The sequence below is a fragment of the Coenobita brevimanus genome, chromosome 23 (genome assembly GCF_032717465.1).
Source record: "Coenobita brevimanus isolate Jiangsu-jjx chromosome 23, ASM3271746v2, whole genome shotgun sequence".
Taxonomy (NCBI): Eukaryota; Metazoa; Arthropoda; class Malacostraca; order Decapoda; family Coenobitidae; genus Coenobita; species Coenobita brevimanus.
The window spans coordinates 45,548,959-45,563,678 of NC_136976.1; the positions used below are offsets into that span (position 1 = coordinate 45,548,959).

At 47.9% G+C, this 14,720-nt stretch overlaps 1 protein-coding gene across 1 annotated transcript in view; it reads left to right on the forward strand.

Annotated features, from left to right (window-relative positions):
- Positions 1 to 14,720, forward strand: part of LOC145392688 (ankyrin repeat and SAM domain-containing protein 6-like) — a 320,191-nt gene that overhangs the window by 242,336 nt on the left and 63,135 nt on the right. The gene's annotated exons all lie outside the window — the stretch shown is intronic.

The window sequence follows — 14,720 nt, forward strand, 5'->3', positions numbered from 1 at the left end:
CTTATGGGGAAAAATGAATTATGTCAGCAGCCCTAGAAAAGTCACCCTAAATACCTACCATATACCTATACATATATTGGTACTATTGTAATTATAATAAATGGTACTGTGCTATGAATGATAACTAACCTTTCAGGATAGTGTTGGTGGGCTTGCTGGGAATGGAAGGTGGTATCCAAGGCTGTAGGTAGTCCTACTGGGTCCCCGGAGGATGGCTACTGGCGTCACTAGCGGGTAATGGCTGTTGCTCCTCCTCAACCTCCCTCATAAATCCTTCGAAATCACACTCAGAATCACTAGCTTCGTCCACAGCCATGGAAGATCCTGCTTCTGCCTGTCCTAGCACTGTAATCCTCAGCAAAGTGCATTCTTCTCACACTGTTGCCAGAGCCCCGTCTCGTGAGTGTGGAAAGTGATCGCTGTCGCTGACTCGGTAGAGAATAAGGAGAAGCAACTTTGTTTATAAACTGGTACGCACGCCGATGAGAAGGGTTTCAAAACAATTGATATTTATTCTATAATATTAATATGTATTCAGTGTCAGGCTAAATGTTCAATGCTGTAGTACGATACATTCTCTGTTGAGTCGCCTGGGTTTTGGTCACACTGTTTTGCCCATCGTATCCTCGGCAGGAATCCATCCAGATGAATTCCAAATGCCTGTGGTATCGTCGGCAATTTTACCACGTTACCGTTCCGATTTACCATCGTGTCCTCGGCAAACTTGGTATGAAGTGCCGTGTGATAGCCTTCGGCTGCCAGGATCTTGTCTTAGTTTTTTATTATGATCATGTTGGCTTCATTCATGTCGTAGGCCTTGGCAATGTCAACTTTCCTCTCCCCTTTCTTCTTCCTCTCGATGCTTTCTAGCTTGGTGGCCTGAGGGAGGTGCCGACGCTTCTTGGGGTTCTCAGAAGGCTTCCTAGGCATCGTGAGCAGGGTAAAATGCAGTAACAAGGGCAGAAAATGCAGCAAGAAAAAAGCACCTTCCAATGCAATTGTGCGACTGAGTGGCGCTGTGGCGGGAGAAATTTAAACAAAACATCACGTGACACCAGGAGCGTTTTTAATTGGGCGGCATCACGATCACGTCACGATAGCGGGCGGGGAAGGCTACTTGATCAGAAGTTTTCAATATCTATCATCATCATGGGAATGTCCAGTATGACCGTGTTGGACCGGGGGTGATCGTGCTAGAGTGAACTCTGCGAATTTCGCCCACTTCTCGGAGCTCTGTTCGTGTTATGCTAACACACTCTTGTTGCAGTAATTAAATCGTATTAAATAATACTAATTAATTGCTCTCCGTGCTGGACCCGAATCGTGCTGGACTAATGCATGTTGGACGCGAGGGTACTGTATCTGCTTCTGCACCGACGTCACATTAGGCAAATATCGGGTTACAGGGACTCCTGAAAACCCCTATTTCCTTCCGCACCCTGCCCAAAGTTCACTTTTTCCCCACTTGTGATGAAAAATTTTTATTATACCTCACAATTTAAATCTCCTAAAAGCATTAATATGGTTATAAAAAATACATTAGGTTAATAGGAGTTTTTTATATATTGTACTGTACCTTACGTGAGGTGAAGAGCAGACACACATCGCCAGAGATGAGGTATAGGGGGAGAGCACACACTAAAATCCATCAGAGTCTGTTTCACTTTCAGCACTCCAAACATCACTTTCTAGGTCCTCCATAGCTTCTTCATCCTGCTGTCGCTGGATATCTGCTTGCCGTAGACCAGTGGCAGCTTTTTTGCAAAGTAACAGGTGATCAGTGACTGTTTACAGTGGTTTACTCGGTCGGTGTGCATGCGATGGTAGACGCTGACTGCATCAACAATCTGCTTAATTATGTCGTTACCTCTAGCAAGGGAAGGGTCGCTGTCAAAGATGAACTCCTAGTAACTCAGCTCAACTCAGGATTCAGTTTACCATGTTATGCTGACAGTTCCCACGTTAGAATGTTTATTTTTTTCTGCAAAATCATGCCATGTCAGAGAAATATCGCATTACAGCAAACCATTAGGCGAGGATAGGCTGTATATACAGTATACAGTAATCCCTTTATTATCCGGATGCCCACTACCCAGACATTTTGGGCCCGGGACTTCATAACCCCTAAATTGCCCAAAAAACGTAAAAGAAAATTTAAAAATCTGATCCCCCCCCCCCATGCGCAGCATGGACCAGCTATATTTTGCCACATAGTTCCGCCAACGTCCAGGAGGGCAACGCTGCCTCCTCCCCATTTCCCGTCTGTCCATCATCGTGAGTGCACGCTCGTCACCATGGCCGCCCACGTGCTCACTTTTGTGGTGGTGCCCTACATGCTGCAGGCTCCGCTGTTCCTCTCCTGTCTCTTCTTCGTGTGTGTGATGATGGCCCCGCTGCCCAAGAAGAGGAAACGAGTGGTTCTGACTCTGAAGAAGAAGAAGGAGATATTGGACAAGGTGGACGCGGGATGGTCGACGTCACACATCCTCCGTGAATTCAACCTGGCCCCCTCTACATTGTTTGATATCAAGAGATCCCGGGACAAGCTTATCCAGCACACAGTTGACTTCGCATCGAAGACCAAATGCAACGTGGAGAGGAAGGTTATGTTCACTATTGCAGAAATTGACCGCTCCATGCTGATTTGGTATCATCAACAATGTTCTGCTGGTGTGCTGGTGCGTGGTATGAAGCTGAAGGCTGCTGCTGAAAAGTTCACAAGGTTACATGACACCCCAGACTTAAAAGCTTTCGAGGGTTGGCTCTTCGCTTTCAAGTTACTGCATGGCCTTACCAAACGTAAGGCCCATGGTGAAGCTCTGGACGCCAACAAGGAGGGAGTAGAGAAGTTTCGCCAGAAGGTGAAGGGCTTGATCGACAGGGAAGGCCTCATTCTCATTCAAGTCTACAACACTGATGAAACTGATCTGTTCTATCGCTCGATGCCAACGAACGCTCTAGCCGAGGAGACGGAGAAGCATGTACCTAGCTGCAAGGTTTGCAAGCAACGGATATCTGCTGTGTTGTGCCAGTGCTAATGGCATGCACCAGCTCAAGCCCATTATTGTTGGCTGTACAAAGCAGCATCGGTGTCTTTGTGGGGTGATGGATGCCCTTCCTGTCATTTGGTACCATTCTGTGAAGGCTTGGTTCACAGCGAAGGTCTTCAATGACTGGTTTCACCACCACTTCGTCAAGTAGGTCGTCCATTACCACAGGGAATCCCGTTCAACCAGGTAAAGGCCCTCTTTCTTCTTGACAATGCACCTGCGCATCCGTCTGACAAGGAGTTGGTGGCTGAGAATGGCTGCATTAGGTGCATGTTTTTGCCACCTAATACAGCTGCTCTCATCCAACCAATGGACCAAGAAGTGATTGTGGCAATGAAGAGACTGTACCATCAGAAGTTCCTGGACAAGGTGATGGTTGTTCTCGAGGACGAGGACAAGCGCAGGGAGGGACGGGACATGCAAAGTCGGCAGACTTTGGAAAACCTTCGAAGCGACAACATCAAGTCTGCCATCTACAACTGGGCCAATGCATGGAGGGAAGTCTCTGTCAAGACTCTGGAAAATACAGTAAGGCCCCGATATACGATACCCCTAAATGCAATACCTCAGCTTAGTGATGGGGGTACAAATAGCACCAGGCTCCAATACCAGATGGGCGAGCCCCAATGTAACGATGGGCCCTCCGATGTTGCGCACGCAAATAACGGACCAAAATTTTGAATTGCGCACGTTCCCGTGGCCAGCTGAGCCTGCCCGCCTTCCAGGATGTGCAGAAATGCTCATGCAGGCCCCATGGCCATCGCTAACCCCGCGCTCACCCATATCACTCTTCTCGCACTGGCCATCTCAGAGTGAGGATCTCCCTTACACTCGCCCGCCACGCATTTTATTGCATCACCAACATTACACAAGTTGCTATCATAGTACATTGTAACTGTGTTTGACCAGTGCCATGAGTAGAGCAATGATACTAATTGTGAGTGGAGTGCAATATTGTGTGATATTGGGCTGAAATAAATGAGATAATGTCTGGTATGGGTGCTGCACATGGTGGGGCTAGTGGTGGTGATGGTGGAGGCCAGAGTCGTGGTGGTAAGCGGCCTGCCAGTGGTGGTGCTGGTGATGTTCCTGCAAAGCGTGTATGTAAGACTGTGTCACTGGAGGTGAAATTGGACATCCTTAAGTGGCATGACAAAGGCAAAGGTGCGTGTTCTATCACCTCGGCTCTCCACCTGGCCCAGTCGACTGTCTCCATGATCATAAAGAAGAAGGAGGCCATTAAGGCTGCTGCTAGGGAAGTTGCAACCTTATCTGCCTCACGTATCACCCGCCAACAAAAGCTTGTGATGGAGGAGCTGGAGCGGATGCTGTGCATATGGGTGGAAGATCAGAACCAGCGCAAGGCACCCATGAGCACTAAGGCTGTCCCGCTCTGGGATGAGCTAAAGGTCAGGCATGAGCTTGATGAAAGCGAGACCTTAAAGGCTAGTCATGGGTGGTTTGACCGGTTTAAGAGGCGAGCAAATCTCCACCACATGCAGATGTACGGTGAGGTGGCGACTGCAGATACAGTGGTGGCGGCAGCATTTCCTGATGAGCTGAAATGCATCATTGTGGAGGATAGCTATAGTGCGAAGCAGTCTTGAATTTTGATGAGACTGGGCTCTTTTGGAAGAGAATGTCCTCCAAGACATATCTTGCAATGGAGGAAAGGTCTACGCCAGGATTCAAGGCCTCAAAGGACCGGCTGACACTGCTGCTGGGGGGCAATGCTGAGGTCAACCTCAAGTTGAAGCCGCTCCTAGTCTACCACCCGGAAACCCCAGGGCTCTGGTGGGGTGTGTTGAGGAGAACCTTGGGTTATCTGGAGGTTGAACAAGAAGGCTTGGTTGACTTCAGATATCTGTTCGTCGTATTTTCACTCGTACCTCTTGTGTGCTGAAGAGGTATGCGTCTCGTGAAAATCTGGCGAACAGATTTCTCCTGGTGGTGGATAACGTGCCTAGCCACCCACCCGCAATGAAGGAATGGGCCAGCAATATTGCGGTGGTGTTCCTACCCCCTAACACCACGTCTTTGTTGCAGTCAATGGACCAAGGAGTGATCACTGCCTTTAAGGCCTATTACCTCCGCCGCATAATGAAGCAGTTGGTAAGGGCCTGCGACTGTGACAACAGGACAACAGTACAGCAGTTCTGGAGAGGGTACAACATGTGCCATGCCCTGGAGAATATAACTGCAGCATGGAACAAGGTGAGCCAGGCAACAATGAACGGTGTGTGGCGGAAGCTGTGGCCAGTGTGTTCACTCCTTCACCGGCTTCCCGAGGGCGTGCAACCTCCGCTTGTTGAGTGTCTGTGGCAGGACATTGTCGAGTTGTCGCACAAGGCGGGCTTTGGAGAGGTTGACGAGGATGACGTGGAGGAGGTTCTCGAGAGCCACAGGGAGGAGCTCAGCAATGAGAAGCTCCTGAATATGGAGATCCAGCAGGCACACCAGGAGGCATAGGAGGAGGAGGTTGTGCCTGAGGTCTGAGCTCTGAATATCAAGATCCTCAAGGAGATGCTAACGAAGCTGGACGAGATTATAGACCTAATGAAAACACACGACCCCGTCCCAGGACGAAGTAGGGACACAGCTAATTGGCTCGAGGAGGGTATGAAAGTCTACAGGACAATGCTGGAGGAGAAGAAGAGGGTGGCCAGGCAGACAATGATCACAGCCATATTTAAGCAGGCCCCCACCAGACCAGCAAGTCACATGGGCTCTCCCCAGCCCTTGACGAGCAGAGCATCTCCCCAGCCTTCAACCAGCAGAAAATCACTGAGGGACACCTCCCGCCGAGGACGTGCTCGGCCTGTTGTGCTGGACCTAACCTCCAGCCAATCACCATCTCCTGTGTCGCCACTAAGGCACTCTGCCATTCCATCGCTGCCTTCCTCGTCCCACCCTCCATCTCCCACACCACTTCGGCAACTGTCTGTCTCCTTTGCCACAACGAGGGCCACTGCAACTGACTCCATCGCTATGTCATCATTCATTGCAGCAGTCTCCCTTGCCACCTCACTGGACATCACAGCTGTCTCCCACACCACCTCCTCTATCATCGCATCGCACTCCATCGCCACCCGCAGAGCCATCGCATCGCACTTCATCGCCACTGCCTGAGCCAGCGCACCACACCCCATCACCTCCACCTGAGTCATCGCATCGCACCCCATCGCCACCCGCAGAGCCATCGCATCGCACTTCATCACCACTGCCTGAGCCAGCGCACCACACCCCATCACCTCCACCTGAGTCATCGCATCGCACTCCATTGCCTTCGCCTGAGTCGTTGCATCGCACTCCATTGACACCCACCTCTGACCCTTCCCTGGCGATAGGGTTTGAGGGCTTTGAGGAGGGGGATTGAGTGTTGGGAGCACCACATGTCCCCTAGCCTCGGGGGGGATAGGAAGGATGATGACCAGGACTGGACATGGACTTACGAAAAGTAATTGATGATAGGTGTTTGATATTCTCTAACCTGTTCCTTATGATTTTCAGGCTTTATTTGTTGCTTTCAGTGAGTTATTTACAGGTGTTAGGCTTGGGTTAGCATCCTTGACAGCTGTTAGACCATTTAGATTGCCTTTAAACCTGTTTTTGGGCTCATCTGGTTGGGTTTTTTACTTGGTTTTGGGGGAAACCCAAGGCTGGTAAATGGTCCACATTGAAATACACGTTAAAAGTACCCCGATAAATGATACCGCGCCTGACGATGGGGTTTTACCCAACCAATTAGATCGTTAAACCGAGGTATGCCTGTAGTTGGTCTCGTCTCCTTCTCAGAGCCGATGTGATGCATGATTTTCAAGGTTTTTATGTGGATGACTTCCATGCACTTCTTCGTGCGGCTGGTGACTATGTTGACGTGGATGAAGTGCGTGAGTGGTTTGATGACGACGAGAGCGATCCTGGGTATCAGATCATGTCTGATATCGAGATTGCATCTTCAGTTGCCGGTACAAGTACAGTCATCTTGCCTTAGGTGCGCCTTCCCAAAGTGCAGCTCGCCTAATGTGCAGTGGGGGTCTGACAATAATCAGTTTTTTAGAAAGTGCGTTTGCTACTTGCAATGTGTGACGGGCATGAAAAACTGAGGCAAATACGGTATTCTCTCGCAACTCGAGAGCATAATTTGTAGCATGCGATGGGTAAGGGTGGGGCTGGTGAGTATGTGTGGTGGGGTGCAGCTGGTGTGTGAGTGAATGGTGGCCACAGCAGCAGGATGATGACATAATGTGTGTAGTGTCTAACCTGGACTTTGAAGGTATCCTGGAGCAGCAACAGGCAGCACCTAACCTAGTGCAAACTGCGATGTGCATTCCATTAAACTGGCCACATAATATTGTGCTTTAAGAATATTCATTAATCACTAGCGCAATTGTCACTAGGGTTGCCATTAGGTATTTTTCATTACGAAATGTGAGGCAATTTGGTAATAAAAAATTTTATCGGTAATGATTCAGAATGGTTAATTACCAAAAATTTTATTGGTAATGATTCAGGATGATTAATTACCATAAAATCGATCGGTAATGGTTCAGAATGATTCATTACCAAAAGGATTTTTCACGGGTATGAGTGTACTGAGGGTGGAGACGGTGGATTATCTTTTTTTTTTTTCGTTTAATGCAAGAAAGAAGGAACCAAAGGCTAAGAGCCCACAAACTGTTCGTGTCAAGAAAAAAAATAAATAAATAAAAGAGAGCCAAAACCCCTCCAGTAATGATGAGAGTGAAGGCGAGGCACAGAATGGAGCCCCGTGCAGAACAGCTGTTGAGTATTTTGATTCAGTTTCAGCCTCAGGTACCACAACAGCAATTCGCATTATCTACCCTCTGTACAATGCTGGTAAGGTCTTGAATTTTCATAAAAAATATGCAGTATTACTCTTGCATGTTTTCATTGTAAGTTTTTACTTTTGCATTTTAGTTAAGGATAGGTATTGATGAATCAATAATAGAAAATTCAGGATGTGTCACCCATAAAGCCGTTTTAACATGGGATCCCATGCTTCGCAAAGTGTGAACTTATAAAGTGCAACAGGCTGTGTCACCCATATTCACGCACTTTACGCAAGATGACTGTACCCATCTTGCAGATTCCAACAAGGACAGCGACGATGATGTGGACTTCTCTCAGCGTTCCATTACTCCAGCCATCCCCAAGCTGAACGCACTCCAGGAGCAAGTCAGGTTTGTTCTCGACTACCTAGAGCACCCGGACTGCGACAGGGAGATGGGGCCCTTGGGACTTGTGGAGGAAGTGCGTGCTCTTAGGCAGCGCATCGTCAATCGCCAGAATCGTCATTCCTTACGTCAGTCAACCATTGACAGTTTTTTCAGGCCCATTACCCCCACTGTGCCCAGCCCTGGCTCCACACCGCTGCCTACCCAGGACAGGCCTTCCACCTCCGAGCCATAGCCCAGCACATCAGCCACGGTGGAGTCGCCACTGGACGTGAGTTTGCACCTGTCTTCAGAGTCGTCTGCAGTGGGTAATTCATCATCACGTCCCAGTCATGTGCCCCTCAGCCACCTGCAATACCTACTCTTGGACTCTGACCTCAAATTAACAGCAAAAACTTGCTGCTAGACCACATGGAAATTTACAGTGTTGTGCAGTGTAAAGAACAATGCACACTGTTAAGAAATTTGAATTCAGAGTTCAAAGACTTAAGTGCAGAGTGCAACACTGGTTACAGTACAGTACAATAGAGCACAAGTGAGAAAAGAATGCACAGTGTTAAGAAATTAGAAATAAGAGTGCAAATGATTAAGTGCAGAGTCCAGCAGTGGTGAGAATCAAGTACAGTAAAGCGCAAGTGAAAAAAGAATGCACAGTGTTAAGAAATTAGAATTCAGAGTGCAAATGACTAAGTGCAGTGCAACACTGGATTACTGTAGGTGCTTTAGGTGCACCTTTTTTACTGTCAGCTTCTGAGAGGAGGTGGATTATTCATCGAGATGGCCATGGACTTGTTATAAGTACCCAGAATAATGCCAAATAGTGTACTGTATTTTCCATACTCACCTCTAAAACCTCATTCTCTGGTTCCTTTGCATCTATTTCACTCTTTCATGTCCCTTATTTGCGTGAATAGGGCCTTAAATAGGTGCTATGCATGTCCAGTAGGAGTTATGTAGATGTTTTTCTGTGTTAGGGTGGGTTAGGGTCCATTAGTATCAGTCCAGGAGGCAGGGGCCCACCATCCGAATGGGCTCACTTTCTGGACACGCCTTTGGTTCTGTTACTTCGGATAATGGGAAGATTACTGTATATATATATATATGCATATACTGTATATGTATGTACAGTAATCTCTCCACTGTCCGATGTAATAGAGCCAAAGGCATGTCCGGAAAGTGGTCCCGTCCGGATGGTGGGCCCCTGACTCCTGGACTGGTACTTATGGACCCTAACCCAGCCTAACTCTAAAAGCCACCTAAATAACTCCCTACCGGACATGCGTATCACCTATTTAAGACACTATTCACACCAATAATGGACATAAAGCATGAAATAAATGAAAAGGAAGCAGAGAATGAGGAATTAGAAGTGATTATGGAAAATATTTAGCAGTGTACAGGGTACTTCCAGCACGTCTGTGGCCGCCCCCTCCAAGGCTCTGGTAGTGGTGAAAATGCTCTTGAAGCACGTACAGTAATCCAGTGTTGTACTACACTTAATTCTTTGCACTGTGAGTTATAATTGTTTAACACTGCACATTCTTTTCTTAATTGCACCACGCCAGTTTCAACCACCAGTATCAACCGCCACTTTGCACTCCACACTTAATCCTTTGTACTCTAAATTCTAATTTCTTAACACTGCATAACACTGTAAATTCCCATGTAGTCTAGTGGCGAGGTATTACAGGTTATTCTTTGTTTATTGGGGAGGCGGTGGCTCAGGCGGTAGAAAGGTGGCCTGCAGTCCTACCGGACCCAGGTTCAAATCCCGGCTGGGACAGGGAACAGTTTAAGGATTTGAATTTATTAAAAATCAGACTTTATTGATCTAGCAGAAGACCTGCCAACATGTAAAAATACCCCCGCTAATACCAGTACACCAGTCCTGTATGAGACAGCCCTAGCATGTATTCAATATGGACAGTGGGTGTTAGTGCCGAAGTGGTGACATGTAGAGGTGTATGGTATGTAGGAGGACTCCTGAGCCTTGAGAGCAGGCTGTGAAGCCTATGCCCAGAGTCGGACACTTAAAAAAAAAAAAAAAAAAAAAAACACGCCAGCACTTGCAGCATCCATTGTGATGGACATATACTCTCGACGGTGTTTAGGTGGTAATTGGGGAGGGGGGAGGAAGGAAGGGATGAAGGGGCCTTGCATAAACAACAGCTGTTCGGTGCCATGTGCCAACTTCAAATTACAGGCGGGAATTTTTTTTTTTTTTTTTTTTTTTTTTTTTTGGTGGGGGGGGGGCGTTGAAGGTCCAGGCCCACAATGTCCAGTAAGTGGAGAGTCCGGAAAGTGGGTGTCTGGATAGTACAGGGATTACTGTATAGATATATAGATATATATATACAGTATATATATATACACACACACATACACATACAGTAATACCTGTAATAACTGGATGTCCACTTCCTGGACACCCCAATTTCTGGACATTTTGGGCCTGGGCCTTCGGAATCCAAAAATGGCCAAAAAAAAAAAAAAAAATCCAAAAAAATCCAAATTTTTTCCCATCCGTAATTTGAAATTGGCATGCAGCGCCAAACAGCTGTGTTTACCTACTGTCCCTTCACCCCTTTCTTCCTTCCTCCCCCCTCCCCAGTTACCGCCTAACTACAATCGGGAGTTGATGCTCATCGCAATGGATGTCACACATGCTCATTTTTGTGAATAAACAGTGAATAACTGCAATACCTTGCCACTAGACCACATGAGAATTTACAGTGTTGTGCAGTGTTAAGAAACTAGAATCCAGAGTGCAAAGGATTAAGTGTGGAGTGCAGACTGACTGGAGTAAAAATAATCTTGTTTTTAATGCATCAAAGACTCAGTTCTTACACCTATCAGCCCGAGAAAATCTTCCACAGGGTACCCACTAATGTTTAATAATATTCAGCTTAATCCTGCATCATTCTTGAACATGCTTGGGGTTTCATTTACTCGGGACTTATCTTGGAAAGATCATATTACATCTCTTGTAAAATCTGCATCCAAGAGATTAGATATGCTAAGCCGACTCCGTTCCTTCTTTACCCCTGCACAATTGTTGACTTTATTCGCGGATTTTATCCGCCCCTGTGTCGAGTACAGCTCTCATGTGTGGGGAGGTTCCCCACATACAGTTCTTCTCAATAGGGTGGAGTCAAAGGCTTTTTGTCTCATTAGCTCTCCTCCTGTTACTGACTCCCTTCAGCCTCTGTCTCTTCGCCACACTGTTGCATCTTTATCTCTTTTTTGTCGCTACTTCAATGGTCACTGTTCCTCTGAACTGTCTGCTTGCATTCTTCCACCTCTATGATGGGTGCGTTGCACCCTTCTAGCAGCAAACTCATCCCTTTTCTGTCCAACTCTCTAATGCAAGAGTTAACCGTTACTCCCAGTCCATCATTTATGCAACAGGCCAACTCTGGAACTGTCTCCCTCTGTCTGTATTTCCTGCATCCTGTGATCTCCAGTCTTTCAAACGCAGTGTGTCCAGGCATCTCAAAATGATCGGATCTTGAATCTGGCTCTCTCTTGTATTTTGTTTTTCTCATGGAAGGAACAGTTATTACGGGCTCATGGCATTTGGTTCCTTCTTCCTCACATTAAAAAAAAAAAAAAAAAAAAAAAAATGGTGGTTGAAACTGGTGTGGTGCAATTAAGAACAGAATGTGCAGTGTTAGACAATTACAGTATAACTCGCAGTGCAATGAATTAAGTGCAACACAACACTGGATTACTGTACATGCTTCAAGAGTATTTTCACCACTGTCAGAGCCTTAGAGGAGGCGGCAACAGACGTGCTGTAAGTACCCTGTTCACTGCTAAATATTTTCCATAGTCACTTCTAATTCCTCATTCTTTGGTTCCTTTTCATTTATTTCATGCTTTATGTCCATTATTGGTGTGAAGAGGGTCTTAAATAGGTGCTATGCATGTCCAGTAGGGAGATATTTAGGTGGCTTTCAAAGTTAGGCTGGGTTAGGGTCCATTAGTGCCAGTCCAGGAGGCAGGGGCCCAATATCCGGACAAAACCAATTCCCGGACATGCCTTTGGCTGTATTACATGGGATATTAAAGGGATTACTGTATATATATATATATATATATATATATACAGTAATCACTCTAATATCCGGACGCCCAATAACCGAACATCCCCACTAACCGAACCTTATCGTCCTGGGATCAAACATTCCCAAAATGGTCCGAAAATCCAAAAAAAATTGGAAAAAAAATCGTTTTTTTGTCGTCCGTAATTTGAACTTGCCGCGCGCGCCGCGTGAGAGCATTGTTTTGGTTCGTCATTCCTCCGACGTCCGATAGAGCGCCGCTGCATCCTCCCCACTTCCCGCCTGTCTCTCACTGCGACAAGACCTGCGCTGTTCGCCATGGCTGCCCACGTGCTCGCTTTTGTGGTGGTGCCGTACTTGCTGCAAGGCCTCCTGCTGCTCTCTGCCATACTCTTAGTGTGTGTGATGATGGCCCCGCCTCCTGAGAAAAGGAAGAGAGTGGTGTTGACTCTGGAGAAGAAACGGGAGATATTGGAGAAGGTTGATGCGGGTTGGTCTTCCTCTCGCATTCTCCGCGAGTTCAACCTGGCCCGGTCGATTTTGTTCGATATCAAGCGTTCCCGAGACAAGCTCATGCAGTACACGGCTGACTTCTCGTCGAGAAGCAAACGCAACGTGGAGAGGAAGGTTATGTTTACCCCCAAGTATGCAGAGATCGACCGCTCCACGTTGATTTGGTATCGACAGCAACATGCAGCTGGTGTGATGGTACGTGGAACGGAGCTGAAGGCTGCTGCTGAGAAGTTTGCAAGGCTTCACGACGCCCTTGACTTCAAGGCATCCGAGGGTTGGCTCTTCGCGTTCAAGTTACGACATGGCCTTACTAACCGTAAAGCACATGGCGAAGCATTGGACGCTAACGAGGATGGAGTGGACGAGTTTCGGCACAAGGTGAAAGGCTTGATCGACAGGGAGGGCCTCACTCTCGGTCAAGTCTATAACGCTGACGAAACTGGCCTATTCTATCGCTCGGTGCCAACGAACACTCTCGCCGATGAGACGGAGAAGCGTGTACCTGGCCGCAAGCTTTCTAAGGAACGGATATCTGCTTTGTGTTGTGCCAATGCTAACGGCATGCACCGGCTTAAGCCCGTTATTGTTGGCCGTGCAAAGCAGCCTCGGTGCCTTCGTGGGGTGATGGATGTCCTTCCTGTCGTATGGTACCATTCTTTGAAAGCATGGTTCACAGCTGTGATTTTCAAAGACTGGTTTCACCATCACTTCGTCAAGGAGGTCATACATTACCAGATGAAGACACTGGGAATTCCTCGCGACCAGGTAAAGGCTCTCCTTCTCCTCGACAATGCACCTGCCCACCCGTGCGACAAGGACTTGGTTGCTGAGAATGGCCGTATTAGGTGCATGTTTCTGCCACCTAATACGACTGCACTCATTCAACCAATGGACCAAGGAGTGATCGTGGCAACAAAGCGCCTGTACCGTCGGAAGTTCCTGGACGAGGTGATGGTTGTTCTCGAGGACGAGGACGAGCGCAGGGAAGGACGTGACACTCGAGGCAAGCGGACTTTGGAAAACCTTCGCCGCTACAACATCAAGTCTGCGCTGTACAACTGGGCTAGTGCATGGAAGGAAGTCCCTGTGAAAACTCTTGAAAATGGTTGGTCTCGTCTGCTTCTCGGAACAGATGTGGAGTACGATTTCCTAGGGTTTGACGTGGATGACTTCCATGCACGGCTACGTACGCACGGCGACGATGTTGATGTGGACGATGTTCGTGAGTGGTTGGACGACGACGAGGGCGATCCTGGGTATCAGACGTTGTCTGATATCGAGATCGCGTCTTCGGTTGCTGGTGTCAGTCCCGAACTTGAAGATTCCGACGACGAAGGCGATGATGATGCAGGCTCCGCCCAGCAGGACACTACTCCAGCCATCCCCAAGCTGAGCGCACTCCGGGAACATCTAGAGTTCATCCTAGACTACCTGGAACACCCGGACTGCAACAGGGAGATGGGGCCCTTGGGACTCGTGGAGGAAGTGCGTGCTTTCCGGCAGCGCATCATCAATCGCCAGAATCGTCGGTCCTTGCGTCAGTCAACGATTGACAGTTTTTTCAGGCCCGTGACCCCCGCTGTGCCAAGCCCTGGTTCCACTCCGTTGCCTCCCCAAGACAGGCCCTCATGCTCCGAGCCACAGCCCAGCACATCAGCTACAGTGGAGTCACCGCTCGACGTGAGTTTGCGGCTGTCTTCAGAGTCTTCTGTAGTCGGTACGCCATCACCACTACCCACCGATGCACCCCTTGGACGCCTGCCAGTGATACTCTCGGGCTCTGACGGTGAATAAACAGCAAGAACTTCTCCACTAGACCACACGGGAATTTTGAGTGTTGTGCAGTGAAAAAAACAGTGTGTTGTGTTAAGGTTTTCAAGTTGGGAGAAAAGACT